The sequence below is a fragment of the Mobula hypostoma genome, chromosome 3 (genome assembly GCF_963921235.1).
Source record: "Mobula hypostoma chromosome 3, sMobHyp1.1, whole genome shotgun sequence".
Lineage (NCBI taxonomy): Eukaryota > Metazoa > Chordata > Chondrichthyes > Myliobatiformes > Myliobatidae > Mobula > Mobula hypostoma.
In genome coordinates, this window is record NC_086099.1 from 18,525,205 (window position 1) to 18,541,664 (window position 16,460).

The 16,460-nt window shown below is 41.5% G+C and overlaps 1 protein-coding gene across 4 annotated transcripts in view; it reads right to left on the reverse strand.

Annotated features, from left to right (window-relative positions):
• Positions 1–16,460, reverse strand: part of LOC134343875 (interleukin-11 receptor subunit alpha-like) — a 129,660-nt gene that overhangs the window by 99,349 nt on the left and 13,851 nt on the right. Inside the window, exon 1 of one of the 4 annotated variants that reach the window (XM_063042733.1) lies at positions 14,298–14,580. The exons of the other annotated variants lie outside the window; for them this stretch is intronic. The gene's annotated coding sequence lies outside the window, so the exon portion shown is untranslated. Of the gene's footprint in view, positions 1–14,297; positions 14,581–16,460 lie in introns of those variants that run through there. 4 annotated transcript variants of the gene reach the window in all.

The window sequence follows — 16,460 nt, forward strand, 5'->3', positions numbered from 1 at the left end:
GCAGAATCTTCCGTTTAAATTGGTTAATAATCATTTTTCATATCTTGGGATTAAAGTTACCTGTAAACATAAAGATTTATTTAAGGCTAATTTCCTACCCTTAATCGATCACATTACTCAACTTTCATTTAAATGGTCTCCATTTTATTTAACTTTGATTGGTCGTATTAATGCTGTTAAGATGTTTATTCTTCCAAAATTTTTATATGTATTTCAGGCACTACCGATTTTTGTTCCCAAATCCTTTTTTGATAAAGTTGACTCTAAAATTTCTTCATTTATTTGGCAAAGCAAAAACCCGAGACTGGGTAAAATATATCTACAGAAAGCTAAGAGAGATGGAGGTTTCGCATTACCTAACTTTAGATTCTATTATTGGGCAATTAATATTCGACATATGAAATTTTGGTTACTTGATCAAGATACACTATCCATTCCAAAATGGGTAGTATTGGAATTACAATCTGCTCAAGGTTATGCACTTGGCTCCATTTTAGGTTCTTCTTTTCCTTTTGATTTGAAACGCTGTAAACTGGTTTGTAACCCGATAGTTAAATATACCTTACGTATTTGGTTTCAATTCTGAAAATTTTTCGATCTTAATCAATTTGGGCTTGCGATTCCTATTTTAGGCAACATATTCTTCCCTCCCTCTTCTACTGACCGTGCCTTTCAAATTTGGAAGACTAATGGTATTTCACAATTTTTGGATTTATTTTTAGATGGTTCCCTTATGTCCTTTGAGCAATTATCTAACAAATATAACTTACCAAGAATACATTTTTTTAGATATCTCCAAGTTAGAAATTTCCTAAGTACTATACTCTCTTCCTTTCCGATGCTACCTCCTACATATATTTTAGATACTATAATTAACCTTAATCCATGTCAGAAAGGTGTAACGGCTATTATTTATAATACTATTATGAAACTTAGGAAAGCTCCATTCGATAAGATTAGGTCAGATTGGGAAAAGGAATTGGGTCTTATTATTCCAGTGGATGACTGGGCACATATTTTACAACTAGTTAATACTTCCTCTATCTGTTCTAAACACTCCCTAATTCAATTTAAAGTTGTCCATAGAGCACATATGTCTAAAGATAAATTAGCTCGTTTTTATTCTCATATTAACCCTTTGTGTGACAGATGTCATGGGGAGATAGCTTCCTTAACGCACATGTTTTGGGCCTGTCCTACTCTGGAAAATTTTTGGAAGGATATTTTTAATATTATTTCAAAGGTATTGAATATAGATATTTCTCCCCACCCTATTACTGCTATCTTTGGATTACCTAAAATTTCCAGTAATCTTTCCCCTTCAGCCCGTAGATTGATTGCATTTCTTACTTTAATGGCGAAAAGATGTATTTTACAATATTGGAAGGAGATTAATGCTCCAACTACATTCTTTGGTTTTCCCACATAATACTATGTTTAAATCTGGAGAAAATTAGAAGTAATCTTTATGATTCTTCAGTTAAATTTGAAGAGACTTGGAGATCTTTTATTCAACATTTTCATTTAATGTAACTTTTTTCTTTCTCTGGCCATATTTACATTCCATTCTTGCTTTTTAACTGTTTTTAATGGAGGTTGGGTTTGAGGACGCAATTGTTTTAAGTTGTTTACCTAGATACCTAGTTAGCCCATTGCTTTGCTTTGCTTTTTAGTTTAGTTGCACGGTGGATTTTTTGGGGGTTTTTTTTTCCTTATTGACATATTTGAAAATTAGTATACTATTATATTACCTGGTTATTTTATATCTAAACTGCACCGTTTGTACTAACTTTTTTTTGTGTATTAATATCTCTTGTAAAGTTATATTGCAACTGTGTATCAGTGCCTATATAGTTTACCCTTTGTATACTAATTCAATAAAAAGATTTAAAAAGAAAGAAAGAAAGAACATGCACAAGAGCTACAGGATCCTAACAGTTTTTGGTAGTTAACGTCTGATTAATTCAATTTCAGATTAGTTTATTATACAGAAAGCGGCGGATACAGCCCAGTCCATGACAGGCAAAGCCCTCTCCACCACTGAGTACCAAGAGGAGGAATTTCTTCAGACAGAAGGTGGTGAATCTGTGGAATTCATTGCCACAGACGACGGTGGAGGCCAAATCATTGGGTATACTTAAAGCAGAGGTTGATAGTATCTTGACTAGTAAGGGCGTCAAAGGTTACAGGTAAAAGATAGGAGAAAGGGGTTGAGATTGATAATAAATCAGCCATGATGGAATGGTAGATCAGATTCATGGGCCAAATAGCCTAATTCTGTTGCTATGTCTTATGGCCAACTATATGGCTTAAGGATTTTCGCTTAAGTTAAGTTTCAGCCTCCAGAACAAGTACACTCAATATCATCACATAAGAGTAGCAGACAGATGGCCGCACTGCGAATTACACCCGGAAAGTTCCCCTCCAACTTCACATGGCACTCTTGACATTGAAACCTGACAATCCTTCCAAGCTCTACTGGAGCAATTTGTTGGAGATCCACTTAAATGAGACTGTGAAATTAATGTGACGGACAACAATGGTTCAAGGAGAAAGCTTTGCTTTCCCAATGCATTTCCTCCAGTCACCTTAAAATTATGCCGCCTGGTATTAGTCATTTCTACCCGACAGACTCTAACTATGCTTCTTATCATCTTATAAACTTCTTTCAAGTAACCTCTCATCCGCCTTCATTCCAAAGAGGAGAGCCCTAGCTCATTCAACCTTTCCTTATAAGATATGCTCTCTAATCCAGGCAGCATCCTGGTAAATCACCTCTACAATCTCTCTGAAGCCTCCATATCCTTCCTATAATGAGGAAACCAGAACTGAACACAATGCTCCAAGTGTGGTCTAGCTATAGAATCTGATGGAGGATATAAAAGTTTCAGTGACAAGGTTGTGGGTTCAAGCTCCAAGCTGCATACTTGAGGAAATACTCTATACTGATGCTCTGTATTAGTACAGAGAGTGCTTCACTACGAGAGATGATCCCTTTCTGCAAACCTCCCAGCTGGCATAAAATCTCTATAGTGCCATCTGGAAAGCACAAGAACTCTCAAATTATTTTGATCAAAATTTGTCCTTCAGTCCGTTTGCTCGTAACGTGTCTTTTCGTACGATGTGGGTGATCACGGTCCTTCCGTGACCATGATTGTTCTTGGCAAAATTTTCTACAGGAGTGGTTTGCCATTGCCTACTTCTGGGCTGTGTCTTTACAAGATGGGTGACCCAGACCACTCTTCAGAGATTGTCTGCCTCGCATAACCAGGACTTGTGATATGCACCAGCTGCTCATACGACCATCCACCACCTCTCCCATGGCTTCTTGTGACCCTGATTTTGGTGGGGAGGGGGCACTAAGCAGATGCTACACCTTGTTCAAGGGTGACCTGCAGGCTAGCAGAGGAGGGAAGAAGTGCCTTACACCTCCTTTGCAGAGACATACCACCACTCTGCCATGCACTGTTTTGGTATTTGTCCCTCAGCAAATAATAAAAAAAAATTCATGTCCTTTTATGAAAATGCTGTTTGTGGAATGTGCCTTGCAAAAGTTGACACTGCTAGACTCATACATTATGTAAATGATTTGAGTTAGCTACAAACCACACTGGAATGCCCAAAGACTGAAGACAGACAGAGATAGTATACGGTTGGGTTGAGTTGTTCTTCAATCTAGGCAATTTACTTGCAAACGTTTCATCACCACGCAAGAAGACATCATCCACCAGCATGCTGTTAATTGTCTGTGTCCTCCGAATGCTTGGCCTTTACGTACTTTTCAGTTGGATGTCATTTCCAAAACTCAATTGTGATGTGCAGAGGAAATCTCGTGGCTGATTGATTGTGTGGTGAATGTCATGTCTTGTGGTTTGGAATTTTGCCCGCATCGGCTCACAACTAGGATCGAGGTCTATGTGCTTGCTTACAGAACTGTTCACGGAAAACTACGCTTCGAGGAATTCGCTTGCATGCCGCGTGTTTGCTTGCGCCATGACTGTCACTGATGCCCTGCCAACTTTGTGCCCCTCTCGATCTTCATCGGTAGAAACTAGGGAGAGTTGGTCACGCCACTTGATAGGGATAACTTTCTCTCAGCTTGGCCGACATAATACTTGTGACAGTCCCCACATTGGATTTTGTAAACCACATTGGTCTTGTCTAATAGCTTGGCTTGTTCTTTCGGTCTGCAAACTACTCTCTTCAATGTTGCTGTTGGCTTGCGTGTGATGAAATTCTATGTTGGAGCAGGTAGGCCATCATCTCGAGGTATTTTGAATGTACAGAAGGCCAACCCGTATAGTTTTATTATTGTCAACTTCACCAATATGCAGCAATGAAAAGTTGTTGCTTTGCTACCAGAGACAGATCATGCAGATACTGCATTCATAATGACCATATTCTGCATTCCAATTTCCATTCATTACCTTGATGTAATTCTGATAAACACAATTAAGTTAATAAAAAGAAAACAGAATATAGTGTTCCAATTATAGAGAAGGTGTAGAGCAGATAGACAAATGTAGGAGCCATGGTGAGGTATATTGTAAAAATCAAGAATTTATCATTTAGTGCATGACAGATCCATTAGCAAGTCCAATAACATGGAATCTCTTCCAGTAAGATGGTGGTGTAATCAGATACAGCAGCTTCTACAGGACTAACTAAAAGTGTTATTGTTCTAAATGCATTTGTCATGATCGCAAGAAGCTGCTGGACATTAAGAACTTAAAGTACTGCAGGACTACCTCATCCGTAAGTTGCTCATTGGTACAGAAACTGAAGGAGCTGGGCTTGGTGTGGATCATGCTGCTGCCTGCGTCAAAGAGCCATTGGTGCACGACGGGAGTGTGCTGTCTAACAGCGAGTGATTGCCTTAGTCACTTTTCTTGTGATGGCAAGACTTTGTTGGGCACTGGTAATGTGAAATGCTGCAAGTTCGGATCACTGTTTTGTTGGCAGGGAGCGGGCCGCAGGCCAAATGCCGGGGGAAGCTGCATGGCCTTGGTTGTAGCAAGCACTAGGCCTCAAACCACGGTGTCATTGTTTGCAGCCGCCCAGGAGAGAAATGCTGGATCCGGTGCGGTCCACCGGAGGTGGTGTGGCATGGCATCCATGCTGGAGTGAATGCAGCCCTCTAGTGTTCACTCAGCAAAAGATTAGATGTATTGTGTTCAACTGCAGACTGCTACAACATTCATGGAATCGGGGACTTGGACTATATTTTTTAGTGCATAGCTGTATTTTACTGCTGTCTTATATGTGCTATATGCATCTTGTGCTGTGAATGACTATTGTTATTGTATTTTGCACTTTGGCCCTGGAGTAATGCTGGTCCATTTGGCTGTATTCAATTATGGTTGAATGACAATTAAACTTGAACTTTTGTGGGCTAATTGCAGGGTTTTGTAGTGCAGTGGTTAAGATGTTTGCCACACAGCAAGAAGCCCCAGACTGATCCTGGGCAGGAACATAAATTTGGGTGGGACGACAGCATGGTGATTATAGCACCAGTGACCCAGGTTCAATTCCTGCATCCGCCTGTGAAAGTCTGTACATTCCCCCACACATTCCAGAGACTGGCAGGTTAGCAGGGTAGGTGGGCCGCATGGGCCCTGATGGGTTGAGAGGGCCTATTACCATGCTGCATCTCTAAATTAAAACGTGGATAGAACCTGTCCTTGCGTCTGGTAGTTTAGCTTAAGTCGTGCTCTCAGGCGTTTAGCATCTGGGCGAGGGTGGCAAAAGAAAACAGCAAGTGTGGGAGGGCTCTTAATTATATAGTTTGCTATCCTGAGCCAGCAAGTGTAGACAAAATAAGAGGGAAGTAATTTAAGAATATTTATATTTTTAACTAATTGCCTTTCAGCTGTCACAAAAGAATTACAGACAGCTATTTTGAAAAACAATATGCCTGTACTGTCTCTCTAAAGACCTCTTTACTTTAAACACTCAGTTCCCACACCCACAAGAAACAGGATTTTAAGTTCACTCAGCCAACTTCACCATCCAACAAAGTCAACGTTGACTTTCTCTCTCTCTACTTTCCCACCATATTCTTACATGCACAACAAATTTTAAAAGGAGACACTTGCATGTATCCATGAATGATAATAAATTATTGACAAATCAATGGTGGTGATGAATCAGCATACAGGAGAGAGATGGAAAATATGGCTGAATGGTGTCACCTCTCACTCAAAGTCAGCAAAACCAAGGAACTGATGAAACTAGAGGTCCATGAGCTAGTCCTCATCAGAGAATTGGAGGTGCAAAGGGTTAGCAACTTTAAAATCCTGGGTGTTACTATTTCAGAGGACCTAGCATGTAAATGCAATTGCAAAGGAAGTGTGGCTGAACCTCTGCTTCCTCAGTCCGGAGAGATTCAGCACGACACCTAAAACTTTAACAAGCTTCTCTAGATGTGTCATGGAGACTGTACTGACTGGCTGCATCAGAGCCTGGTGTGGAAACACCAATGCCTTTGAACAGAAAATCCTACAAAAGATAGTGGATTCGACCCAGTACCTCACAGGTAAAGCCCTCCCAAACACTGAGCACATCTACAGATGAAACGTTGTCATAGGAAAGCAGCGTCCATCGTCACAGATTCTCACCACTCAGGTCATGCTCTTCTCACTGCCACCATCAGGTAGAAGGTCCAAGAGCCTCAGAACTCCCACCACCAGCTTCAGGAACAGTTACTACCCCTCAACCATCAGGCCCTTGATCAAAGGGGAAAACTACACTCCGTTGCCCAGCCATTGAGGTGTTCCCATCTCACTTTAAGGACTCTATCTTTTTCATTTCATGCTCTCATTACTTATTGCTAGTTAGATTTTCATTTGCATGGCTTGTTGTCTTCTGCACGCTAGTTGATTATTCATTGATCTTGTTATAGTTACTATATTATAGACTTCCTGCAGGCAATGAATTTCAGCGTTGTATGTCACCGTACATATGTTCTTTGATAATAAATTTACTTTGAAAGAAAAGAACCTGGCTATGTGGCCAAAGATAGACAGGTTTACACAGGGATCCATGAATAAAACAGTGATCATTAGACTGTGACTAATTCCCTCACAGCACAAGCAGAGCAAGTAACAGATTGTTTAACACCCAATAACACCTTTTTAAAGATAAAAATAAGCAACAGATTGGTTTGCACGATCCTAGGTTTAAACACAAGAGATTCAGAATAACACAGACAATATGTTGGAGGAACTTATTATCTATGCAGAGGAATAAGAAGTCGATGTTTCGGGCTGAGGCCCTTTAAAAGGACCCATGGATGAACTTCCCGATGAATGAGGTCACTTATGATGTGAAGCAGCAGGAAGGCTAAACAGGAAATGTTATTTTAATTTTTGGGGTCAGTACACGGGTCACATTTAAAACCAGGTGGCAAGGACAGTGTTCACACGACTTATCCCATTTATCTTCTGACCATTTAAATGAACACAAAAACAAATCAGACATGTAATACTTCCTGCATGGATTTATCCAGTCAATATTCTGCAACCATCTGCATGCTCCGGTTTCCTCTCACAGTCCAAAGACATACCAGTGGGATAGTACTGTGTACAAGTCTTAGGCGTATATGTATGGTTAGAGTGCCTAAGACTTCTGCACAGTACTGTAGTAATTTTAACTGTACTGATGCCACAGAAAAATACAGAATTTTTGACATGTGAATAATGATAAACTGATTCTGATACGGGTCCCTACTGTGGACTGTCAGTGGGAAGGGGACAGAGAGAGGGGAGTCATGGTTGGGAAGAGGGGAAGGAAGAGGGGAGGGAGCAGGAAGCACCAGAGAATCATTCTGTAATGATCAATAAACCAGTTATTTGGAATCAAACGACCTTGCCTGGTGTCTCAGGGATGAGTGTGTCTGCACCCACATACCCCCTGTCCCTGACATTCCTCTGCCACCTGTCCCACACCCCTCCCGTGGCAATCCACCCTCGCCATTCCCAACATCTTTTGCTCCTGCCAGATTTACAAACTAACTCTCCACTCCATGTCACCAAATAAGAGTTCTGTATATATACAGTACTGTGACCCTGTGACCACATGGGTTTCTTCCAGGTGCTCCAGTTTCCTCCCACATTCCAAAAACATACAGGTTAGTAGGTTCATTGGGAACATGGAAACATGAGTGTAATGGTTTTTTCCCCCTCTCTATCATGATATATTGCACTGCACTATTGCCGCAAAGACAACTAATTTCACGACATATTCTGGTGATAGTAAATCTGATTCTGAAGTGGGCAGCACAGCCTCGTTTGACTGGAAGAGACTGCTAGTGTTGTATCACCAAAAATAAATAAATAAGATACCAACTTGTTGCTCACGGTCGTGTACTGAGAGTTACAAGAGGAAAGAATAAACAAAGTAAAGAGAAAAAACAGTGAGGCCATGGTCATCTCATACAAAACTAACTCAGACTCAAAGGACAAGAAGACATGGCACGATAACTACTAGCCATAAAGTAGCCAGATTCACGTGGCAATATATCTGCAGCAGGAGAATTAAGAAGCTTCTGGAAAAATACTGAAGCAGCTACACCACAATTACTGGAAAATTCACTGAATAATTGCACACACATTGATGATTAAATCAAAATGCAAGCAAGAATAAGGGAGATTAAACTATGAGAAAGGTAAAAATGTTACATTTTAATCCACTGGTAATTAGCCACTGTAAATTGCCACTAGGGTGACAAGGGAATGATGGGATTTGCATCAATGGTGCTTGATGGCCGGTGAGGATATAATGAGCCAAAGGCCTGTTAATGTGCTACATGATGCGATGAACGTTACTTGCCACTTATTAACGTCCAGATTAGTGTTAGTACGTTGTGGTCATGCTACACTGCCGTTGGAAACATGTGACACTTGCAGGGTGCCGCCAGCACATCCTCAGACGTAGTTGGCCGTTGACACAAATGACACATTTCACTGTATGTTTCAATGTACATGTGACAAATGAAGTTAATCTTTCCCTTTGAAAGATAGGCACATGAATGAAAGAAAAATAGAGGGTTATAGGCTATGTAGGTGGCAAAAGTTAGTTCGATCATGGAGCAGGTTAAAAGATCAGTATAACATTATCGACCAAAGTGCCTGAACCGTGATGTACTGTTCCACATTCTGTTGTATAGTCGTAAGCAAACATTCCCATGTCAGCTTATGATGAAAGAAAGATGAGTGAACCCAGGACATTGCCCTATTGAACTCCTGCGGCGATGTCCTGTAGTTGGGGTGACTGACAAACAACCACTCATATTAAGAGCATAAGAGGTTCTGCAAATGTTGGAATGCAGAAGAGTACAGCACAGGAGCAGGCCATTCGGCCCACAATGTTGTGCTGAAACAGCTGAAAAGCAAATCAAAAATGCCCAAATACAAATCCCTCCTACCTACACCATGTCCATATCCCTCCATCTTCATTACATCCATGTGCCTATCCAAACATCTTAAAAGCCTCTAATGTATTTGCCTCTACCATCATACAAGGCAGCGCATTCCAGGCATCCACCACTGAGTAAAAGAAAAACTTACCCCTCACAACCCCCTTGAATGTATCCCTCTCCCACCTTCAATGCAAGCCCTCTGGTATTAAAGCACTCCAGCGTGTGGTGAAAACTGCCCAGTGGATTATCCGCACCCAATTGCCCACCATTGACAACATCTACCATAAACGCTGCCTGGGCAGGGCGAAAAGCATTATCAAGGATGCATCTCACCCTAACCATGGACTTTTTACTCTCCTCCCATCCTGTAGGCGCTACAGGAGCCTCCGCTCCCACACCAGCAGGCACAGGAAGAGCTTCTTCCCTGAGGCTGTGACCCTGCTGAACCTCTCATCACAGCGCTAAGCAGTATTGCACCCGTATTGTACTGTCTCAGTACTTTTATATTTGTGTGCTGTAGCACTTTTTTAAAAAATTCGCAGTTATTTTGCAAATAACACTATTCTTTGCATTTCTGGTCAGATGCTAAATGCATTTCATCGGCTTTGTATCTGTACTCAGCACAATGACAATAAAGTTGAATCTAATCTAATCGAATTAGACACTTCAACCCTGGGAAACGGATACAGATACTCTCAGTCCACTCAATCTATGCCTCTCAATCTAGTAAACCTCTATCAGATCTCCTCTCAGCCTCCGATGCTCCAGAGAAAATAACTCAATTTATCCAGCCTCTTGTCCTTTAAACCAGGCAGCATCCCGGCAAACCTCTTCTACTGCTCTCCTAAGCCTCATCATCCTTCCTAAAGTGGGATGATCAGAACTGTATGCGATACCCCAGGAAGCTTGAGCAACATACACAAAATGCTGGAGGAACTCAGCAAGTAAGGCAGCATTCATGGAAGGCAGCAAACATTCAATGCTTCACGCTGAAAGTCTTCATCAGAAATGGAAAGGAAGGGAGCAAAAGCCATAATAAAAAGCCGTGGGGAGGGATGGTTATATTAAATGTAGGAGTACCTAATAAACGAGTGTAATCTGTGGTACATTGTACATTGGTTTTGTTAGTCTATGTGCGTAGTTTTAAGTTGAAAAAAAAAGATCTACTGTGAATGCCCACAAGAAAATGAATCTCAAGGTTAATAATGGTGATGTATATGGTGACATCCTTTTTACCTACCACGGGAGTTCTCCAGGGTCATTTTGGTAGCAGTATACATTCCATCTCAGGCCAATGTCAATCAGGCTTTAGATGATCTGAGCAATGGGATCAACTTGCATGAAACAGCACATCCTAACGCCTTCACTATCATTTTGGGAGATTTTAACCAGGCCAGTTTGAAAAAAATCACTAAGCAATTACCATCAACAGACCACTTGCAATATCAGAGGAAACACCACACTGGACCATTACTACACCACCATCAAGAATGCCTATTGTGCTGCTCCACGCCCTCACTTCAGGAAGTCTGATCACCTGGCTGTACTTCTACTCCCTCAGTATAGGCAGAGACTGAAGATCACAGCACCAGCAGTGAGGACCAAGAAGGTATGGACAAGGGAAGCACAGGAGCACCTACAGGACTGCTTTGAATCAGTGGACTGGACTGTATTCAAGGATTCACATTTGAACCCAGATGAGTATGCTGCAGTTGTTACCAACTTCACTAAAACCTGTGTAGATGAGTGTGTGCCGACAAAGACTTACTGTACATTCCCAAACCAAAAGCCGTGGATGAACCAGGAGATACGTGGTCTGCTGAAGGCTAGATCTGTGGCATTCAAGTCTGGCGACCCAGACCTGTACCAGAAAACCAGGTATGATTTGCGGAGGGCTATTTCAAGGGTAAAGAGACCATTTCAAACTAGGTTGGAAGCGACATCGGAAGTACGACAACTCTGGCAGGGTTTGCAAGACATTACTTCCGACAAAGTGAAACCCAATAGCATGCTTCGCTACCAGATGAACTCATCGCCTTCAATGCCCACTTTGAAAGGGAGAATACAACTACAGCTGTGAAGGTCCCTGCTGCACCTGATGACCCTGTGATCTCTGTCTCAGAGGCCGATGTCAGACTGTCTTTAAAGAGAGTGAACTCTCACAAGGCAGAAGGTCCCGATGGAGTACCTGGTAAGGTTCTGAAAACCTGTGCCAACCAACTAGCGGGAGTATTCAAAGACATTTTCAACCTCTCACTGCTACGGGCAGAAGTTGCCACTTGCTTCAAAAGGCAACAATTATACCAGTGCCTAAAAAGAATAATGTGAGCTGCCTTAATGACTACTGCCCGGTAACACTCACATCGACAGTGATGAAATGCTTTGAGAGGTTGGTCATGACTAGACTAAACTGCCTCTGCAAGGACCTGGACCCATTGCAATTTGCCGATCACAATAGGTCAACAGCAGATGCAATCTCAATGGCTCTCCACATGGCTTTAGACCACCTGGACAACACAAGCATCTATGTCAGGATGCTGTTCATCGACTGTAGTTCAGTATTTAAAACCATCATTCCCACAATCCTGATTGAGAAGTTGCAGAACCCGGGCCTCTGTACCTCCCTCTGCAATTGGATCCTCAGCTTCCTAACCGGAAGACCACAATCTGTGTGGACTGGTGATAACATCTCCTCCTCACTGACGATCAACACTGGCGCACCTCAGGGGTGTGTGCTTAGCCCACTGCTCTACTCTCTACATACACAACAGTGTGGCTAAGCATAGCTCCAATACCATCTATAAATTTGCTGACAATACAGGGTGAGATATGCCAACTAGTGGAGTGGTGTCGCAGCAACAACCTGGCACTCAACGTCAGTAAGATGAAAGAGCTGATTGTGGACTTCAGGAAGGGTAAGACGAAGGAACACATACCAAACCTCATAGAGGGATCAGAAGTGGAGACAGCAAGCAGTTTCAAGTTCCTGGGTGTCAAGATCTCTGAGGATCTAACCTGGTCCCAACATATCGACATAGTTATAGAGAAGGCAAGACAGCAGCTATACTTTATTAGGAGTTTAAAGAGATTTGGCATGTCAACCAATACAATCAAGAACTTCTATAGATATACCGTGGAGAGAATTCTGACAAGCTGCATCACTGTCTGGTATGGAGGGGCTACTGCACATGACTGAAAGAAGCTGCAGAGGGTTGTAAATTTAGTCAGCGCCATCTTGGGTACTAGCCTACAAAGCACCCAGGACATCTTCAAGGAGTGGTGTCTTAGAAAGGCAGCATCCATTATTAAGGACCTCCAGCACCCAGGGCATGCCTTTTTCTCACTGCTTACCATCAGGTAGGAGGTACAGAAGCCCGAATAGACACACTCAGCGATTCAGGAACAGCTTCTTCCCCTCTGCTATCCGATTCCTAAATGGACACTGAACCCTTGGACACTACCTCACTTTTTAAAATATACAGTATTTCAGTTTTTTGCACGTTTTTTAATCTATTCAATATACGTATATTGTAATTGATTTATTATTATTATTTTATTTATTTATTTATTATGGATTGCATTGAACTGCTGCTGCTAAGCTAACAAATTTCATGTCACATGCCGGTGATAATAAACCTGATTCTGATTCACATACTTGGATAATAAATTTACTTTGAACTTTTGAAACTGAACTTTGGTATGACTTTGATATAATGCTGTAACAAACACCATTAATAAAGATACGCCATTTTCATTAAAGGATTACATTTGACAGCTCTGCCTGGTAACAGCCTTCGAAAGGAGCAACGCTAAAGAGGCCACCAACTCGACAACATCTGTCCTCATAATTTTATTACACACAGCATGACATTTCCCGGAAAGGAGCTTCGATGTTCACTGTTATTTATAAAATTAACTTACATCCACTGACGATGAAATGGATCAGGTAGCAATTAATCTCTCTGCATCGACATCGTGCACATTCAGAAAATAAACTATCATGCAGTGCCCTTCAAGCAAATGGTGGTTTAGCACAGGAAAGTGATTTTAATGGAAGATCATATCTCAGTGAGAACAGATGGTGTCAAATACATTTATCCATTGGTGCATATTCTGTCATTTCAATGATGGCCACAATCATTGCACTAAACAATATCCCTCATTGCAAGCCAAAGCAGCACCCATTCCTTACAAAGTGCACACAGCCACACCACAAAACTGCAAAAATCAAGCTAACAGATGAGAAATTGCAGGAACATATGTCCAATGCAGAAAGGGCTATAAAATGTAAATGAAATTTCATCAGAAAACTTAATTAGTAAACTGCACAAGATCAAGTTAAGAAACCAGTCCTGAGGAAGGATTTCGACCCAAAAAGTTGACTGTTTATTCTTTTCCAAAGATGCTGCCTGACCTGCTGAGTTCCTCCAGCATTTTGTGTGCATTACTCAAGAAAAATCCCAGTTTGTAGATCTGTAGAGAATTGTAAACTTAGCTGCACCATGAGCACCAGCCTCTGCAGTATCCAGGACATCGTCAAGGAACAATGCCTCAAAAAGGCGCCGTCCTTCAGTAGTGACCCCCATCACTCAGGTCATGCTCATTGCTACCATCAGGAAGGAGAGTATAGCACACAGAGCAATACAGCACAGGAACAGGCCACTTGGCCCACAATATTGTGCCAAAACAACTGCAAAGTAAATCAAAAACACCCAAACACTAATCTCTCCTACCTACACCACGTCCATTTCCCTCCATGTGCCTATCCAAACGTCCCTTTAAAGCCTCTACCACCATACCAGGCAGAGCGTTCCAGGCATCTATAACTCTAAGTAAAAAACATATCCCTCACATTCCTCTTCAGCCTACCCCCTCTTACCTTCAATTCTTGTCCTCTGGCATTTGAGGTAAAGAAGCCTGAAGGCACACACTCAATGATTCAAGAACAGCTTCTCCCCTCTACCATCCCATCCATTTTCTAAATGGACATTGAATCCATGAACGCCACCTCACTACTTGTTTATTTCTATCTTTGCACTACTTATTTAATTTAACTATAATGTATACAAATTGATAAATACTCATCCATAAAAATAATAAACAGGCAAAATGTCAAATTTGCTGGCTGTTTAACTTGTCTATACTGCTCTTGGCAAATGGATAATTGCCTTTTAAAAATTAACTTTGTACACTAGTACAAGGACATCTGGTTTATTTTGCAATTTCACATGAAAATAATCAAGTACAGGTACCCTTCCAGGAAAGGGACTTTAGTCAAATAGCTTCAATTTAATTGTCACAAACACGAGAGAGTCTGCAGATGCTGGAAATCTGAGCAACACACACACAAAATGCTGGAGGAAATCAGCAGATCAGGCAGCATCTATGGAAAAGAGTAAACAGTCAACATTTCCGGCCGAGACCCTTCATCAGTTCTGTTTACTTGAATTTAATTGTACTCGATTTATAGTCTGCATTAAAAAAAAGTTTGGATTTATTTGTCACATGTACATCAAAACATACAGTAAAATGCATCGTTTGTGTCAAACCATCAAACCATCCACATTCAAATTGTTTGCAACAAACCAAATTGTGCTGGACAACCTGCAAGTTTTGCCATGTTTCTGGTGCCAATGTAGCTTACCCACAATTTACTAACCCTAGCCCGTACGTTGTTGGACTGTGGGCAGAAACTGGAGCACTGGAGCATCCGGAGGAACTTACGTGGTCATGTGGAGAATATACAAACTCCACATCTACAGCTGTGGGACTTGAACCCTGACCAGGACATGCCCCTGAATGAAGCACGTCCATTTTGCACAGCAGACAATAGACTGCAGATGCTGGAATGGAGCAAAAAAGCACGACTGGGGGAAAACTCAACAAATTATGCAGCAGCTGAGGCAGCAAAGGACTAGCAGATGTTTCTAGGACCCTGATGCAGGGTCTCCCAAATATTATCCATCTCTTTGCTTCCCGTGTGGCCCACTAAGATCCCCCAGCAGTTTGATTTTTCTTCTAGATCTTGCACAGTAATGTGCTAAAAACTGACCTTTTTTAAAAAAAACCGAAAGGGAATGAAAGTGGACACAGCCTAGGAATAGAAGGGGTGTCCTTTTAGAACAGAGATGAGGAGGAATGACTTTAGCCAGAGAGTGGTGGATCTGTGGAATTCTTTGCCACAGGCAGCTGTGGAGACCAAGTCTTTGCACAGAGGTTGGCAGGTTCTTGATGGTGAGAGCATGAAGGGATACAGGGAGAAGACAGGAGATTGGGGCTAAGGAAAATGGGTCAGCAGCGGTGAAATGGCGGAGCAGACTCGATGGGCTTCTGCACGGTACAGGTACTAAACACTAGTTTTTAAAACAAAAACTAAGTGCATCTGCATCAGATACTGTGACTGGCTGAGTTCTTCCAGCATTTTGTGTGCACTTGACCAAGCAGCTCTGGCAAACTGAAGTCAAAAAGGAAACCATCCAAGAGAAGCCACAATTAAACAAATAAAAATCTTTAATTAGTAGGTTCTCATGTTGCACGGAATCAAATGGTTCTAGTGAGACTAAAGCACAAGTTCCAAAAAGTAGACTGAAGCTTAATAATCATTAAAGTTGCATATTGGATGAAATTAAGAGTTTTGCATTTTTGAAAAGGTGAAAATAAACCTTTTTCCAATATTTTGCATTTTCTATGAACACTATGTTAGAAAACAGTACCACATATGTTATGTATACTGTTGTTAGAAGATAAGCCTGCAGTTAATTAATGAACTTCCTCTCCATCACGAGATCAGGAAAGGAGAATAGCCTCTGCATACATCTCCCTTCCCAAATTCTCCCAATAAAGAAACATATTCGTTCACAAGACCTGGATAGCATCCATATTTGGCCGGCACTGGGAATGCTGCACATTTATAACTCATAGATTCCGATTTAGTTTGAAAGTCCACAAATGAAAGTGAGGAAAAATAAACAGAAATTACCCAACACACAAGCCGCCCTGGCCAGGAGCCCTCAGAAATATCTGTGGCAGTCTTAACTTTAAA